Source organism: Lactuca serriola, chromosome 8 (genome assembly GCF_051521515.1).
Source record: "Lactuca serriola cultivar US96UC23 chromosome 8, Lser_US96UC23_V15, whole genome shotgun sequence".
Taxonomy (NCBI): Eukaryota; Viridiplantae; Streptophyta; class Magnoliopsida; order Asterales; family Asteraceae; genus Lactuca; species Lactuca serriola.
This window is the reverse complement of record NC_136415.1, coordinates 107016789-107030237: the sequence shown is the minus strand read 5'-3', so window position 1 is coordinate 107030237 and position 13449 is coordinate 107016789. Positions and strand designations below refer to the sequence as shown.

The window sequence follows — 13449 nt, the reverse complement described above, 5'->3', positions numbered from 1 at the left end:
TGTGGATACCTTCCTTGTCACAACGTGTTTTAAAGCGTGTTAGGGAAGGTATCCACACCCCTTTTAAGGAATGCTTAGTTCTCCTTCCCAACCGATGTGGGATCAGATCTAACCCACTTTCACCCCCATTATAGGGTTCGACGTCCCCGTCGAACACATCGACCCGTGCCCTAGCTCTGATACCATTTGTAACACCCCCCTCTGGCACGTATCACAATATTGTCCGCTTTGGGCCACTCGACACGAGGACTTCCCAGGGGGTCACCCATCCTGGTACTACTCCCGCCCGAGCACGCTTAACTGCAGAGTTCTTATGGGATCTGCTGCCCTCACGGCTTTAAAACGCGTTGTGATAGGGAAGGTATCCACACCCCTTTTAAGGAATGCTTAGTTCTCCTTCCCAGCCGATGTGGGATCAGATCTAACCCACTTTCACCCCCCATTATAGGGTTCGACGTCCCCGTCGAACACATCGACCCGTGCCCTAGCTCTGATACCATTTGTAACACCCCCCTTTGGCACGTATCATAATATTGTCCGCTTTGGGAAGTCCTCGTGCCGAGTGGCCCAAAGCGGACAATATTGTGATACGTGCCAAAGGGGGGTGTTACATCATGCTTTTGTGAAAAAAAAATCCTTAATGTTAAGTGGTTATAATTGGGGATTTCAGAGATCTTCATCTGAAATTCAAGATTCTCTTGGGATTTCTTTGATTCGTATTTGGAGGATCATCCTGCATGCATTATTCATTCCAGGATCAGGGATGGTTGTACCTGGTTAAGCCAATTTGAATTATGGCATGGATTCAGCACTAGTGGGTGGGAGTTCGAACCCTAAGTGGGGGAGAAGTGGGTAATCTACTTGGATGATCATCAATTTGTTTGGGTTCGTGGTATTGCGAGGATGGTTCTCAGGGATCTGAAGTGCGAGTATGCGGGATCTCAGTTCAAGATATGGTCAAGGGCTCGTAGAAACCATTGGTTCCTTTTGGTGGTGCCAATGAATATACGGGGGACTTCCATAATCACTCATGTTAACTATCAATTGTTGAGGAATTATTCAACTTGTTGTATGGATCTCTAACTTGAGCGGTCGGTCAGGAACTCAACTTCGGAGTTAGGTGCATTCAGCTTTACACAAATTTTGGTTCATTAGATCTATGACAATGCCTCTTCCATCGTTGGTCTTTTCATTCATCATTCAATGAAGGTGCTCCGAAAGTTCAAGTTGTGTTAGTTGAATTTCAATGGACGGGGTAACCTATCATCAAGTTTAATATGTTCTATGTTCCTTTGGTCCTTGGATATGTTTACCCTGAATGATGGTGGTGTGGAATTCTGGTTTATAGCCGACTTAGGTCTTGGTAGCATTTAGGACCACCTTGGAAGTCTTCATAAGCTGGTTATGTATTGGTGGAATCTATTCAATCTCAACCAAGGTATGGGGTCTTGTTCTGATCATTCATGGGGATATTTTATGTTAGTGATTGAGGTTTGTCTTTCATTAGAACTCGGGTATTTCTCTCCTTTTTGGATAATGTTATGGGTTCTCTTTAGATGTGCACTATGGTATTGGCGTCATAAGAATTCGGGGAATCTCTAAAATTGGCAGGTTGCAAAAAGGAAGCAGTAAGGGCTATAAGGAGTATCAGTCAGGCATAAGGTAGTCTCTGTGGAAAGTATGAATTTCAATTTTGTTGGTTCACAAGCTGTTGTTAGGGGTTTAACTATCAAGTTGGGAATTGGCTTTGAGGTCGCAATCATAAAGCCCTTCACAAAAGTCTCGAGTGGTTTTCCAGGTGGGGGTGCACCTGAGCGATTAGGAATGGGATGCAATGCATAAATTCTTGGATTGATCACCACTTCTCGTCGGAGTAGTGGTTGGTAATGGAATAACATAGAATCAAGGGTTAGTTAATGTTGTAGTACATCATAAGGATTTGGATTTAGGTAAATTTCGCAATTGATATGTTGGGAAGATCATGTCTACATGTGATAGTAATGTCGCCAGTCAGGGACTGGGGGGAAGCTTCATAAGGGATTATCATCGGTCTTGGTGAAGGGTTCACGAGAAGATATTATGAGTTGCCATTTTAGAATGGGCTTTTGATGGAACTCGCATTGGGAACCGCGAGTGTATTCGAGTAAGGTTTATATTTAAGTAGGATGTGAGTTCAAAAATATGTAGGTTAAAGACATCAGTCGGAGGATTCAGGGTAGAAAGGGATATTTTCGGTGTGGTTGGTAGCAAAGGCTTATGTGATTGTACTTTGGAATGGTTCCGCCTGTGGGAAGGTCGGCCAAGTCATGGGGACTTCGGAATTCTAGCAGCAGTGTATCGATTCGAAAGTTAAGGAAATCAATATCTCATAACTCATTGTGTTCTTGGAATTATTATCATAAGGACTCGAGTAGATAGTTTGATAAATAAGTGTCATGGTTTTAGCATTGGTTCGGTTTGGACGGTTAGTCAGGGAGTCAGGCCAATTCAAGACTTTAGATTTCTGGTTGAGTAGACGTAGTTATTATGCATGGGATTATATATGGGTGACAGTATTCATTCGTCTTCGAGTTTGAGAGCCCTGCTAGGGTTGGTTTTGGTTACCTTGGGAAGGCTATGGTATGCTCCTGGTCATGGCCATGTTGTTCAGGTTGCTTGGCGTGCTGAGGATGATAACGAATGATTTTGAGGTCTAAATCTAATTTAAGTAGGGGAGAGTTGTAACGCCCTGTTTCGAATCGTATCCCATTATGGGGTGGTGATCAAGGAGTGGGTATTAGCAGACTTAGAACCCTTGATGAATTGAGTTTGGGCTCATTTGGAGTCGGATGATGTAGTTTGGATGATCCGGGTATTTGGTTTGTAGGTATCAGTAAAGGCATTGGTTCAGGCCTTTTATAAATATTGGATTTAAGTTTGGTTGGTTTTCATACTAAATAATGTTTACAGAAGTGCATGGCTTCTCATTACCTTTTCATGGAGATAAAGAACATAGAAAACAGATAAGGGATGCAAAAGTTATGACCACTTGAAGTTAAAGGGGTATTGGGCCAAAAGGGGTACGCAAGGCGTACAAGGGAGGTAACCATGGCGTACACATGAATTCGGATGCAGATGCATTTGGGAATGCCCTATGTTCCCCAAGGGAACGTGTTTCGTTTGTCAGGCCAGATTAAAACCCCAATTTAGGGTCTAGGACCCTATTTAAAGTCCTTAACTCACCTCCAACCCTCATTTCCTTTAGCCTCCATCCTCTCTAACCCTAAGAATGAAACCCTAGCCTCCATTTGAGTGATTCTTGAGCTTCAAAGTGATTTATGTGTGTTTTTGGTGCTTGAGGAAGAAGAAGGAACTTCTTGAAGAGTCATTTCTTGACATAGAGCTTTTGGATCCAGGCTTTGTGCACCTAGATATATCTTCTAGAGGTATAAAGTCTCAACCTTGACAAGTCTTTCATGTAGATCTAGCTATGTGGTATTTTTTTTATGGTTTTGGCCCCTTTAAGGTGGTTCTTGTGAGTAGAAGTGACTCCAGAACCTTTGAGCTTCATATTTGGTCCTTGTTGAGGTTATAGAGTCATAAAATTTAGATCTTGATGGGTATAAACCTTTCATGCATGATTTGGTAGTCATTTGATAAAGTTTTGGACGTAGGGTTTTGATTTGGGTCCCATTGAGTTATTTTAAGTCATAATGTTGGAAACTTTATGAACTAAGAAATCCCTTGAAATCAGATCTGGAAGTTTGGATTGAGGTCTTAAGGTATTAAGAAGTTCTTAAGACATTTTGGGGTGATTTTGATCTTTAGGGTTCACCTTTGGTGTTGGGCTTCATTTAGCCATGCAAAGGATTAAAGCCTTCGACTTTATGGATTAAGTCACTTATTTTGAGCGATTATGAGATTTTGGACTTTTGGCTTAAGGGATTAAGCCATTGGATTAAGATGTTGGAAGTTAAAGGGAACGTTTCATGTTCAGTCGATGAATGCCATGAGTTCGTCTAATCATATGGGTGTTGGGCTTTATGCACGTTGACTCATTAGAATGGGTGTTGAAACATAAAAGTGACCCTCTTAAACTTAAAAGATATCCGAAGCTACCAACCAGATCCGCAGTCAAGCTCAACATCGCAACCTGCAACCTCATCCGCAAATGAAGTCATCTATCTTAGATTAGTTTTATATGTTTTATGTCTTTACATTTCTCTTTCCAATGTGCCTTGCATGGCATCTCATAGATAGATTCCACTTGTAATCTTAGAGTCTCTATAAATAGAGCTCTTTTATTCGAAATAAAATACATCTCTCTCAATTGATCATTCTATCTTTATCTTATTGTATCCTCTCTCTCTCTCTTATATTAAAAATATTCAGATTCTGATATTACAATCATTATCTCTTCGGAGCAAGCCATCTTGACTTAATCACTAAGCTTGATCACATTTACTAACGTGGATTGTCTGCAATCCTTGTTAATAATCAGCTTATAGTGTCTTCTTGATATAATACTTGTTGTCATTTACATTTCCTTACATTTCCACACCTAATTATCTAGCTATCTAACTCTAACTTATTATTATTATTGTTTAGCTTTATGATCCACTGAGTTAAACTTCTTTCAGCATTATTACTTGTTCTAACGTTTGTTCAAGTGTGTTACTTAAGTTTTTCTATCAACAATGGGCTTTGGTTGGGATGGGGTGTCTCTTTGGGCTATGAATTATCTATTTGGGCTCTTGTTGGGCCTCAGGACTTTGAGTAGGCCTTAGGTTTGGTTTGGGCCTCGGGTTGTGTTGTTGGGCCATTAGTGGGCCTTGGGCCAAGTATGAGTTGGACCCTTTAAGGAAAGGGTAAAATGGTCTTTTACCCTAGGAGTCGGGATTTATGAGTTGAGACCACGGTTAGTGGATTACGGCATAATTATTAATTGGGATTTATTTGTTGTCAGTTGGTGCATGGTTATCCGGTTAGTTGGTGCAAGCAGTCATTTATGTATCAGCAGATTGAGGTGAGTTTTCCTCACTGTACTTACGGGTCGAAGGCACCAATGTCGGCCATTTGGATAGTTATCCAGGTTTATCGTATGATTGAGTGTTTTGGTGATCTGTTAGATCTGTATCCTGGTAGATAGGATGATGTTATGTGTAGTGAGATGTTATCTGCATGTTATCTGTTCTGGCTATAGGTTTACCGGTCGCATGTGTTGATGTAGTTTGGTTGGGTTGAGAATATACTGCTTTGTGCTGCCAGTCAACAAACCCGGTAATATTTATATCAGTATGTTATATGTATGCTTATATGTTATGTATATGTCGACATGGTTTGTGTGTGTGTGGTTGGGTTGAGGCGGTTTTGCTTTGTGCTAAAGGCAAACAAACCCAGGGTGTCCCAGATATACTGAAGGCCAATGGGGCATACCAATCACGCCGAACTTCTGTAGAACGTTCTAGATAGGCTGAATTCCCGAAGTTGTGTACCATTCATGCTGAAGGTTCTATAAGCGTACCTGATAGACTGTAGGCCAGTTGGGCGTTCCAGCCAGTCTAAAGGCTCTGTATGCATATTGTTTGTTGGTACATGTTATCTATGATGGCTTTTGAGCAAAAGAACATCATATGTGCACATGCAAAGCCCTAAAGCTTTGGATCTAGGTTTCTCTATTGTACATTCAAATTTATCCAAAGCTTGAAACCCTAATCTAGCATACTATTAAAAACGGAATCTATAATACAATAAGTTTAGATAATACCTTTCAAAAGTTGCAAGAAACTTAGCGTCATAAGTGTAACACCTCTAATGGCTTACAAACACCACAAGCAAAAAGATGATCTAGGAGAGAGGAGAAGAGAGGCACAACTTCGGCTACAATAACCTTAGGGTTTCTTGGTGTAGCCGAAACTGTAGCCCTGGGGTCCCTTATATAGTTGAGCTGCTAGGGTTTCGGTCAAAACCCTAATTGGATGACTTAGGCCCTAAGCAGCTTAAGAACCTTCTGGAATAACGCCTCCATGGACGAAATTAGATTGGGCTTCCACTCCTAATTTCTTCCCCCTTATTTCCATGAGAGTTCACAACCCAAAACCAACTATCACACAATTGACAGTTCCAGTCCCCTTTATTTAATTAATCTCTTTCATCCACAAAATTAATTCTTAATTAATTCTTGACTAATATTAATTAAACTATATGATTTCTTCTTTAATATATTATTCATATAATATATTAATAAACCATAATAATCTCTCTCTCTCTCTCTCTCTCTCTCTATGTCTATAAATCATCCTATCAAGTTGCTTTGGTGAAGGCAACCTAAAAAGACCATGCACAACCGGGACAAGTACATACCAAATATAGTTACGGGCTTAGACGCTGATTCAACAGTCTCCCACTTGGATAATTCTGGTAACTATAAATGCAAGTATGACTTTAGGATCTGATTAACAATCGTAGCTATCAAAGACGCTATCGAACTCTGATCTTATAAGTAACCTATCCTTTAGATAAGGCATCGTATAGTCCTTCGTTCTAGATATCATGCGGACAATTACATGGAACATAGTCATACTTATTGTCCAACAGTTTGTTTCTCGATCTGTGATTCATCTGACATAGAACTTAATTGAACACATCAGTTCTGTCCTGACCCGGCCCGGCACATAAGTCAAACCAAATCATCGAGGGGCCCAGATATCGCTTTTACCCTCTTACGATAAAAGGAATAGATAAACTTCGACTTATATACATATACCATTCACTCATCAAATCATGCACAACAATGTGTTTTATAACATCAAGTTACTGATGTGTTAACGCATTATCAATGCACAACCAACTTGCAAATAATAAACCATATATCTAGGTTTCAAGACCATATGATATTACCGTCTTGCGATCACTCGTGATAAATTCCATGAAGTGATACCAGCAAGCGTGGGTTTAATCCAATGCTCAAATCTTATTCATAAGCACTCATGAACGTTGCAGAAAACTTTTGCTATGTCTATTACACTTTAGACAATCTACAAACCAATTCATGACAATCTTCTTTCATACCTACTCCCAAAGTATGAGCAACTGTGGAATGTTCGAATAATCTTATTATTCAGGAAGTCAAAACATGCAAAGTGAAACAATAGGTAAACAATTAACATAAGACAATAACTTTACTTATAAATAATACTCCTTTATTTAATCATCAAATCTTAAATACATTTATCTATTACACGTTTCAAAGCTATCTAATCTAAACCAATATCGTCCTTCAGCCCAATGCTCCTAGCGTGCTGCAAGTGCTTAACCCTACTCAATCCCTTCGTAAGGGGATATGTTGGCTTATCCTCTGACGATACCCTCTTTACCACGAGGCGTCCCTCTTCCACTCGATGTCGAATAAAATGATATTTCCTTTCGATATGTTGAGATCTACCATGGTCTCTCGGTTCCTTGGTCAAGGCAACTGCTCCTTCATTATCACAGAAAATTTCCATGGGCTCCTTTATGCCTGGCACAACTCCAAGGTCTCCAATGAAGTTCTTCAACCATATTTCCTCCTTTGATTCTTCGCTCGCCGCTATGTACTCTGATTCACACGTTGAATCAGCTATGCTCTCCTGATTGGAACTTTTCCAAGTCACTGCTCCTCTATCCAGGGTAAAAACCCATCCCGACTGAGAACGGTACTAGTCTCGGTCGGTCTGAAAATTGGCGTCACTATGCCCTCGCACCCTTAAGTCATCACTCCCACCGAGGACTAGAAACCATTCCATGGTCCTCCAAGGGTACTTAAGAATATTCTTGATTGCGGTCCAATGTGCTTTGCCAGGGTTCCCTTGATATTTTTTGACCATGCTCAAAGCGAAGGCCACATCAGGATGAGTGCAATTCATCGCATACATGATCGAGCCAGTTGCGGAAGCATAAGGTAATCGGCTCATCTCTGCTATCTCGACTACGGTACTCGGACTTTGAGTCTTACTCAACTTGGCATTACTATGGATTGGTAACACTCCTTTCTTGGAATTCTCCATACTAAAACGCTTTAGTACTTTTTCCAAGTAAGTATTCTGACTAAGTCCTATTAGTCTTTTACTCATGTTTCTCACTATCCTTATTCCCAGAATATAGGCAGCCTCTCCGAGGTCCTTTATAGCAAAACACTTCCCAAGCTAGGACTTAACTTCCTGTAGGGTCGGGATGTCGTTTCTTATGAGCGGTATGTCATCGACATACAATACGAGGAAGCTAACTATACTCCCACTGTCTTTGACATATACACATGATTTATCCTCGCTTCGCAGTAAGCAAAACTCTTTGACTTTCTCTTCGAAACAAAGAACCCATCTGCGAGACTCTTGTTTCAATCCACAAATGAATTTTTCAAGCTTACACACTCTATTAGGATGCTTCGCATCTACAAAACCCTTTGGCTGACTCATGTAAACATCCTCAACCAACTTCCCATTAAGGAAAGTGGTTTTGACATCCATCTGCCATATTTCATAGTCATGAAATTCAGCAATGGCTAGCAATACCCAAATTGAATTTATCTTCACAACTGGTGAGAATGTCTCATCATAGTCAACTCCGGGAGTTTGAGTAAAACCCTTCGCAACCAATCGCGCCTTATAAGTGTGTACCTTCCCATCCATTTTGGTCTTCTTCTTGAAGATCCATTTGCATCCGACCGTCTTACGACCTGGCACATTGTCAACCAAATTCCAAACTTGGTTGTCATACATGGACTGAATCTTGCTGTCCATAGCCTCTTTCCATTTTGTAGACGTCGGGCCTGCCATGGCTTCCTTGTGGCTATTAGGTTGATCCAAATTTATTAGTGTGTTATCACTAATAAACGTATCATCCTCATTTGTTATATGAAAACCATACAACATAGTCGGAACACTAACTCTACTAGAACGTCTAAGAGGTAGGGACTCGTCAATCGGTTCAACAAGAGTTTCCTCCTCAAGTTGAGTGTCAGCGTTAGAGTTTCCTTTATCGCTCGACTATTGAAGCTCTTCAAGATCAATTTTCCTCCCACTTTTCCCTTGGCTTATGAGTTCTCGCTCTTGAAAAACCCATCTCCTCGTAACAAAGACAACATTGTCACTCTGTCTATAGAAGAGATATCCAAAGGACTTCTGTGAGTAGCCGATGAAAATACACCGCTCACTATGAGTTTCGAGCTTGTCGTGAGTCTCTCATCTTACAAAAGTCTGACAACCCCAAACCTTGATATGTACCAATGAGGGAGCATTCACTGTCCATATTTCGTGAGGTGTTTTGGCAACCTTCTTTGTAGGGACTAAGTTAAGGATATGGGTAATAGGCGGCAGTCTCTAAGGCATACCCTAGAATCAGATAGGTAGCGAAGCACGATTTATCATGGAACGAACCATGTCTATCAAGGTTCGATTACGCCTCTCAGCAACACCATTCAATTGTGGTGTCCTAGGCGGTGTCAATTGTGAAACGATTCTGCATTCCTTGAGGTAGTCATGGAATTCAAGACTTAGGTACTCTCCACCTCAATCGGATCAATGCATCTTGATTTTCCTGCCCAACTAATTCTCCACTTCTTGCTTAAACTCTTTGAACCATTCAAAGGTTAATGACTTGTGCTTGGTTAAGTAGATATACCCATATCTTCTATAATCATCGGTGAAAGTCACATAGAAGCGGCTTGTATCCCTTGTGGTGGATCTAAAGGGCCCATACACATCGGTTTGAATGAGGTCCAATAAACCCTCACCCCTTTCACAAGTACCAGTGAAGGGTGACTTAGTCATCTTTCCAAGTAAACAAGACTTGCACACGTCATCGTCCCTATGGTCGAATGGCCCCAACACTCCATCCTTTTGGAGTTGGTGTACGCGTTTCTTGTTGACATGTCCAAGACGACAATGCCACAAGCACGCTTTGTCCAAACTATTGGAAGATTCAATATGCAACACATCATTTCCTAAGTTGTCTACAACCATCACAGTTTCATATATTCCATTGCAAGGCAATGCTTCAAAATAGAAAACACCATTAAGATAAGCATTAGTAGAACCCTTTTCATTATCAAATGAATATCTAAATCCTTGTCTATACAACCCATGAAAAGAAATGATGTTTCTTGCCATTTTTGGCGACTAACAACAAGTATTCAAATCTAGTCCTAATCCATTACTAAGCACTAAAAAGTAAACTCCAATCTTAGTGACAGGCAACGATATTATGTTCCCCATGATCAAGTTTATCTTCCCATGCTCCACACCCCTATTTCTTCTTAGGCCCTACAAATCAAAAGAAATGTGAAAAACACATCATGTATCAAGTACCCAAGAAATATCATGTGACGAATCATTAGATTGAATAGTATAAATACTTGCGAAGAACGGCTTGATCTTCGAATCCTTGATATCTTCCAGATATTCCGGCAGCTTCATTTCCAATGCCCTTGCTCATGGCAGTAGTAGCACTCTATATCCTTTGGTTTGGAGGTGGGTGCAGCAGGACCAACCTTGGTTCCCAATAGAAGAGGTGCCATCATGGGACTTTCCCTTATGGTGGCTCTTTGAAGCAGCCTTCCTCTTCTTACCCTTCCCCTGCCCAATTCCCAAGATGGGGGTAGTTGTAATGGGAGTTGATGCAACGGATTTATCTTTGAGGTTGCTCTCAGCAATCCTCGACATGCCTTGAAGCTTCCTCAAGCTGGCCTCCTATTTTTTCATGTGGTAGGTCATCCGAAACTGCTTGAAACAGGGTGGCAGCGAATGAAGAATGATATCAATCGCCAGCTCCTTATTGAAGTTAAGATTTAACTTCAACAGGTCGCCGACATACCTCTGCATCTTCTGTAGATGAGCAGTGACAGACTCTCTGTCCCTCATATTGGTCGTGATCACCGAAGTGATGATCTTGTACCTCTCCTGCCTCGCACTTTGGTGGTATCGGTCCAGCAAATCCCGGTGCATCTCATACAGATAGTAGTCCTCGTAGGACTTTTACAGTTCAGCAGTCATGGTCGCTAGCATGATGCAATGGAATTTCGTGGCATCACGATCATGGGCCTCAAAGGCAACGATCTACGCGAGAGTAGCAGTGTTGACGTTCACCTCCTTGAGCTCCTTGTCGAGGACATACTCCTTGTCCTCGTAGCGAGTAACCATTCGTATGTTCCGGATCCAATCATTAAAATCGGTCCCATCTAAGATCACCCTCCCACATAATTGCATGAGTGAGAAGGAGCCGGAAGAGGTTGAGCATGAAGCATTGTTGTTGTTCGAGTTTGACATCTGAAAAGGAAAAGAGACAAAGTTTGATTAGATAAGAATCCCCAATTAAACACCCAAATGAGAAATTAGGGCTAGGATCCAACAACATTATTTGCAATTTAGAAGAAGGATGTCGTAATCTAAACAGCAAATAATTTGAAGGTAAGTGAATGACGATTTACTAATTTCCACCATGAAAAACAAAAGAGAATTAAGTTTTAAATGTATTGAAAACTCCGAGATCTTTTGAGATTCATTGAAATTTTCAATGGCATGTTTAAAGCTCGATATGGCCCTCAAGTTTGTGACCGGGATACTGAGGATCACAAACAGGGTGTGAATAACCATGAAAATGTACATGGTGCCTGCAATGTTATAGTCACCTAATTGATGTGCCAGTTAACCACGCACACTCCATCGATCTGTGACAAACATCAAGTCACCCTCTGCCACCTTTGCTTAGAGACGAATTAGTTTGTCGGTTAACCACACACGCTCCACTAATGTCTTAGCAAAGGTACAATGTGTAATTTCATGGAGTAGCATCAAATTCACATTTTGCCTAAAGTAACTAAGATTGGGAATTTTGTAAAAACATTTAGTTACTATATATATCATTATACTTTTAATGAGGAAGAGTTGTCATATCCTACCTATTCAGCTAATGACCATGCACCAATCAAGGAAGCGGTGGGTGAGAGTGGACACCCATTAAACGACCATTTTATAGGCCATAACCTTATACCCTCCCTTATAGATCGACTTCGTGAGTGAGACCTACTAACGGTAAGACTAACATTTATTTCATACCTATATAATAATTATTATTATAATATTATAATAATAATAGAAGAACATCTTAATTATTTCAAAATTAAACTTTAAATCCAAAATTTTAGTCTTACCGTAAGACGAGTATATGAGGTTTGGAATAATTAAGATGTTCATCCTACTCGTCTAGTACCTCTTTCGGCTCGACGAGTATATGAGGCAGATAGCCAAAAATTCAATTTTAAGCAATGAATAAAGACACTATGCATCAAATACAATAGAAACCAAACCTAGCTCTGATACCATTGATGGGTTTTAAACAAAAGAACATCTTATGTGCACATGTAAAACCCTAAAGCTTTGGATCTAGGTTTCTCTATTGTACATGAAAACTTATCCAAAGCTTGAAACTCTAATCTAGCATACTATTAAAAACGAAATCTAGAATACAGCAAGTTTAGATAATACCTTTCAATAGTTGCAAGAATCTTTGATCTTCAAGAAGCTTAGTGTCACAAGTGTAACACCTCTAATGGCTCACAAACACCACAAGCAAGAAGATGATCTAGGAGAGAGGAGAAGATAGGCACAATTTCGGATATTGTAACCTTAGGGTTTCTTGGTGTAGACGAAATTAAAGCCCCGGGGTCCCTTATATAGCTGAGCTGCTAGGGTTTCAGTCAAAACCCTAGTTGGATGACTTAGGCCTTAAGCAGCTTGAGAACCTTCTGGAATAAGGCCTCCATGGACGAAATTAGAGTGGGCTTCCACTCCTAATTTCTTCCCCCTTATGTCCATGAGATTTCACAACCCAAAACCAACTATCACACAATTGACAGTTTCAATCCGTTTTATTTAGTTAATCTCTTTCAGCCACAAAATTAATTCTTAATTAATTCTTTACTAATATTAATTATACTATATGATTTCTCCTTTAATATATTATTCATATAATATATTAATAAACCATAATAATCTCTCTCTCTATAAATCATCCTGTCAAGTTGCTTTGGTGTAGGAAACCCAAAAGGACCATGCACAACCAGGTCAAGTACATACCAAATATAATTACGGGCTTATACACTAATCCAACAATCTATTGTGTGGTGGTACTTTGGGGGAAATCACTAAGCGTTGTGCTTACGGTTTTAATTTATTGTTTCACAAGGTCCTGATGATTTTGGCAAGGCGAAGGCATGACAGTACACATCCTTGGTTTTCTATGGATTGGATCTTGGGAGACTCTGATTTTAAATCATGTTTTGGGAAAACAATGTTTTTGTAAACACTTTTGTTAATAAATGGGTTGTTTTGAAAAGTTTAAAATTTGCTGAAATTTTTAGGATGTTTCATTCTAATACCATAACTATCATAAAGCTGGTAGCTTTATAGACATGTATGTCCTACACATTTCTAAGAT

The 13449-nt window shown here is 40.2% G+C and overlaps 1 pseudogene; it reads right to left on the bottom strand.

Moving 5' to 3' along the window:
* Positions 1 to 232: 232 nt before the first annotated feature.
* LOC145071812 (5S ribosomal RNA) lies at positions 233 to 350 on the bottom strand (annotated as a pseudogene).
* Positions 351 to 13449: the final 13099 nt, after the last annotated feature.